General features: G+C 36.7%; 1 long non-coding RNA gene and 1 pseudogene across 1 annotated transcript; both read left to right on the forward strand.

Annotated features, from left to right (window-relative positions):
• Positions 1–5649, forward strand: part of LOC107718475 (uncharacterized) — a 63556-nt pseudogene that overhangs the window by 52184 nt on the left and 5723 nt on the right.
• On the forward strand, positions 5021–5439 carry LOC107718473 (uncharacterized). The gene is made up of 3 exons (XR_001637415.1): positions 5021–5041; positions 5127–5262; positions 5419–5439. It is a non-coding gene; the product is annotated as an uncharacterized LOC107718473 (long non-coding RNA).

A 5649-nucleotide genomic window follows, 5' to 3' on the forward strand; every position in this document is an offset into this window, starting at 1 on the left:
ACACACACACATGCACACATACTCACACACACACGCACACACACACACACACACACACTTGAATGTATTATAGTTCTTAATGGGAAAAAGAAACAAGCAACAACAAAAAAAAGATAAAACAGTCTCCCATTTCATCATCACCAGTTTGAGTAAATGGCACTAGCAGCTCATCTGAGTCAAACTGAAACCTGCTGCGGTCTCTTTTCTTAGAAATGTGGTTTGATCTGCTTGATGAACAGCTTGTGTGAGTGACCATTTAGAGTATGTGTGTTTAGTTCGGTGAAGAGCTTCCTGTTGTGCTGTTACGAATCTCACAGTCTGACAGAACTGCTTAACAATGAAATAAAGTACTGAATCAGTCCATCAAAACTGATGTTTGAAAAACAGCCAAATTAGACCCACAGGTCAGAGGTTTAACAAGATTATTATCCATTATGTGTTATTGATGATTGGCAGCTGGCACTGGCAAGGAGACTAGAATATGAAGCCAAAATAGGGGACTAGAGTTTTTACTGAAATGCAACTTTACAGTTTTTTACGATTGCTTAAGCACAAGTTTGAAAACAGGGCCCGGTTTGTCAAAACACTACACACAATTAACACAACCCTACACCAAAGTAGCACAACACTTCAGATCATTTGCAAAATGGAACACTTTTGTCAAAACTATACACAACTTTATAAAAACAATATTTTGTTACCATACGAAACACACATTTCATATGACTTTAATCTTTTTGAACCAGTTACACACTGCTGTTGCTAACGGAAAACTACCAATGAAACTCTCATACAAAGTTTTGAAATAATAGAGATATTAAACATAATATAAAAACAATTTCTCAAAAAGATTGGTTTGAAAAGGACATACTATGGTTAAAAGGACGATCGTTCATTTTTAACATATACAGACTTTTTGAACAGTTTTTGGTAATTACATTCATTTGAAAAAAGTTATGAGATCCACTCAGAGTATACTTACCTTAGGGACAGTTCACCCAAAAATGAAAATGTGATGTTTATCTGCTTACCACCAGGGCATCCAAGATGTAGGTGACTTTGTTTCTTCAGTAGAACACAAACGAAGATTTTTTTAGTCAAACCGTTGCAGTCTGTCAGTCTTATAAGGCAAGTGGATAGGAATCACGGCTTTGAGAGTCAAAAAACATACACAAACAAAACCAAATTAAACCCTGCGGCTCGTGAGGATACATTGATGTGTAAATACACGAAACGATCGGTCTGTGCAAGAAACTGAACAGTATTTATATCGTTTTTTTACCTCTGATTTTCACCGCAATGTCCGAACTGTCCTGAGTGTGTTCAACAGCCGGCGCCTGATGCGTCTTCTTCTTCTTCTTCTTCTTCTTCTTGCTTTACGGCGGATCGCAGACTTATAAGTGCATTACCGCCACCTATCTCTCAAATGGACCATTGACACTCCAAATTGAGATTGTAGATTGAGTGTCAATGGTACATTTGAGAGATAGGTGGCGGTAATGCACTTATAAGTCTATAAGTCTTATAAGTCAATAAGAAGAAGACGCGTCAAGCGCCGGCTGTCGAGGACGCGCTCAGGACAGTTCTGCATTACCGCCACCCAGACATGTTCACAAGTCTCTGAGGTCCAAGTCAAGTCTCAAGTTTGTGAGGCCGAATCTAATGCCGAGTTCACACTGCATGATTTTCAAACTCGTCGGATAGAAAAACAGATTATGCAGGAGGGAGATGCTAAATTTAGCCCCTAAATCGGGCTAAAATCGTGCAGTGTGAACTCGGCATAAGTCAAGTCTCAAGTCTTTAAACGGGAGTCCAAGTCAAGTCTTAAAGGGGTCATATGATGCAATTTCAAGTTTTCCTTTCTCTTTGGAGTGTTAAAAAAGCATCATTATGACCCCTTTAAGTCTCCGAGGTGGAGACACACCTCCAAGTCACATCTCAAGTCTTTGTTCTATTTTTAGCAATAGTTATTTCAGCTATTTATTGTAATTAACAGTGTGCAAGGCTAAACCAGTTTTGAAACATTAAAACTAATTACTTCTACTTCTACAAAACTGTCTAATAAAGCATACAAATTTTTTTTAAATCATCATTTAATTTTATACAGAACATTTTTAAACCTTTCATTTTATTTTCCTGTATTTTACATTATTTCTGAATGTAGCAATAAAATATGACTTGTACGTGATCTTGTTTTTTATATATATATATATATATATATATATTAATCAGTCAAAATTCTTATTGTTGGTAAACTCCTTATTTATGGTCATCCTTAATTTAGCATTTTATACTATAATATTTTTTTATTAACTTATTTAAAAGCAATTATTTCTGGAAAAACTCATTTTAAAATTATGGTTCGTTTCAACAGTTATATTCATATTTAATCTCTTCATATAAACAAACTATATGGTCTTTCCAAATTAGAGGCAACCGCTGTATTTTAATCATCATCCAAACAAAGATGCTGCATACATGCAGCATGAGCAGCTTTTAATCTAAAATTGAATTGTATGATTTCGAAATTTGAAGCAAAAACTGAATGCTCTGACTTCAGATTTGTGAAACTATATCACATAAAACATCTGCACGAAACAAAAACAGTAGAAGGACTGATGAACGCAAATTCACTCTCTGCCAGTGGGTGGCGCTTAGAACACCAATGATACAGCGTTTCCTTGGATTCCGCTGTAAACAAAACAGCGCCGCGCTTATGAACGCTAATATGCATAATACAGGGGCAAGATAGAAAGAAATACCATCTAAACTTTTGTAAGGACAGTCAGTTCCCCTCAGAGATAAATTCATATAAACTCCCACCCCCAATTGTATCGCGATTCATTTAACATCTCAACTGATTTGAATCGTCACATAGTTGTATCAATTTTCAACCAGCTGGGGGTGCATCCTTACATCCCTACGCTTCAGGTTTGGTTTCTGTGCCGCATTTGGTGTGTAAAAGATGCCTTAACAAAATATGTAGTTTATTTACAATGCGATCTTATATTCATCGTGATTTTAAAATGTTTCTATAGTGAGTGTATTACAGTTTCGAATCAGTGTCGCGCGTGGATATAATAATGCTGGCTTGGTGTGTTTAGAGATGAATTGTTGTGACATTTGCTAATGCAGGACATATTGATAGGAATGAATGGATTAGGAATGAACAGTAAAATGTGGTGTATGATGCTGTCATGTGGGGTAGTAAAGGGAGAATGTAAATGGAATGTCATACCAAAATGACTTGTGTTTTTTTTACGAGTGTCACGAGTCACGAGTCCAAGTCAAGTCTCCAGTCAGCTGTTCACGAGTCCAAGTCAAGTCTCCAGTCAGCTGTTCACGAGTCCAAGTCAAGTCTCCAGTCAGCTGTTCTCGAGTCCAAGTCAAGTCTCCAGTCAGCTGTTCATGAGTCCAAGTCAAGTTGCAAGTCTCTATTTATGCGAGACTCGAGTTTCCATCTCTGCTGCCACCTATCTCTCAAATGGACCATTGACACTCCAAATTGAGATTGTAGATAGAGTGTCAATGGTCCATTTGAGAGATAGGTGGCGGTAATGCACTTATAAGTCTGCGATCTGCCGTAAAGCAAGAAGAAGAAGAAGACGCATCACGCTCAGGACGCGCTCAGGACAGACAGTTCAGACATTGCAGAGCATCAGAGATAAAAAACGATATAAATACTGTTCAGTTTCTTGCACAGACCAATCGTTTCGTGTCTTTACACATCAATGTATCGTCACGAGCCGCAGGGTTTAATTTGGTTTTGTTTGTGTTTGTTTTTTGACTCTCAAAGTCGTGATTCCCATTCACTGACATTATAGGACTGACAGACTGCAACGGTTTGAGTTAAAAATCTCCGTTTGTGTTCTACTGAAGAAACAAAATCACCTACATCTTGGATGCCCTGGGGGTAAGCAGATAAACATCACATTTTCATTTTTGGGTGTACTATCCCTTTAAGGTCACATTTTAGGAACTGATAGCCCAATACACATAAAAATAAGATTTTATAGCTTTTATCCATTCAGAAGGTGTAGATATTAGAAAGTGTAACAAAAAAAACAACTATTAGATATATTTGTAGAGGCAATACTACTCCCCCTTGTGTCATATATTGGAAAAAAATATATTTCTTATAAATTCTTATAATTTATTTTCTGAAATGTTCGGGGAAAAAAAACATTTAATTTAGAATTATTTCTGACAGACTTACAATGTTATTATGTTATTTGTAAAAGCTAAAACAGTGATGTTTATAGAACCCTCTGGTTATAATCTTTTCTGTTACGTCCCAGAGGTTGTGCCTCCGTGTTTTTGCTTTCTCCTTCTCTTTGCCCTGTTGTATTCTTAGGTTCAACCCTCCTCGGACTGCTATTGGTTCAGGAAGCCGTCTGTCATCGTTAACGTGGGTGACGTCATTATCTCTGCTGCCAATCCTGTTTCCTGCCAGAGTTTAAAAGGATGACTGAATGAACGCGGAGCAGACTTTGCTTTTCTGTTTGTGCATTTGCATTTTGTTTGTTTCTTTTTGTGGTGTTGTTCTTCTGTTATAGTTTTGAGTTGTCCTCTTGATCTTTTCTGTAAGTTTTCTATTTTGTATTTCATTGTTTACTGCCTTCGTAACATACACAGGACAACGTTCTCCTTGCTGACAAATTAAAACTCAGCTGTATCTAACTTTTTTTTAAATGCAGATTTTGCAAGAAACTACTGGCACATGTCCTCAATTCATGGCAAAGAAATTCATGATGAAGGATGAGTGAGGCATATTTGATTTTATGTAGATCTTGGTTGGATGAGTCTTCTGGGGTGTAAAGATAATGGATTGTACAGTAATAAACAAATGTACTGCCTTTAGATGAAGTTTTGTATTATATAAGAAGACGGGGATATATATATATACATACAACTGACACATCATTTGTTTCAATATTAAGTGCATTATGTTGATGCTTTTATTTCCATAGATGACCTTTCAGACTTATGCTTGGCATGTGGGGACAAATATCCAGCCGCACAAGATACACAGGACTCTTGGGTCTGTCGATCAGCAATTGCTCTTTGAATGTGCTTTGAATTTTGCTTTACATGCAAACATGCTATAATGTTATTGTTTTGTTCAGATTCAATGTGACTGCTGTAATGGGTGGTTTCACTGGGAATGTGTTAACCAACCCAATATAAAAGATGTTTTTGTTTGTCCTGGATGCCAAGGCCCTGTTTAATTTTGTAATAGGATTTCTACGCACCATTTGATTAGTAAGTCATCACTTAAATCTATAAAAACATCTCTTTAGCCAGACTTTACAAAATCCATCCTGTATCTACTATTTAATAGTACAAGATCAAATGCAAATAACACAAAATGTTATTTGCAGCTAATTATTCTCAGTCTGTCCTTCCACTTTACCTCAGGATGCCCATATAATCCCCAGCTCAAGCTGGATGCCAACCTCTCACAGAGACAATGGAGATATGACGCCATATATGAGTATACATACAAAATGACTTTTTTTCCCCCGTTTGGTCTCTCTTCTCTTAAATTGCATTTTAGCTCTCAGAAAACACCCATAAACAACATGTCTCAGCTGCTAATTATTTATTTTTTGAATTGATACAAGGCTCTTGACAAAAAAAAAAAAAACA

Source organism: Sinocyclocheilus rhinocerous, unplaced genomic scaffold, assembly GCF_001515625.1.
Source record: "Sinocyclocheilus rhinocerous isolate Xijiao unplaced genomic scaffold, SAMN03320098_v1.1 scaffold92, whole genome shotgun sequence".
In the NCBI taxonomy this organism is placed as follows: Eukaryota; Metazoa; Chordata; class Actinopteri; order Cypriniformes; family Cyprinidae; genus Sinocyclocheilus; species Sinocyclocheilus rhinocerous.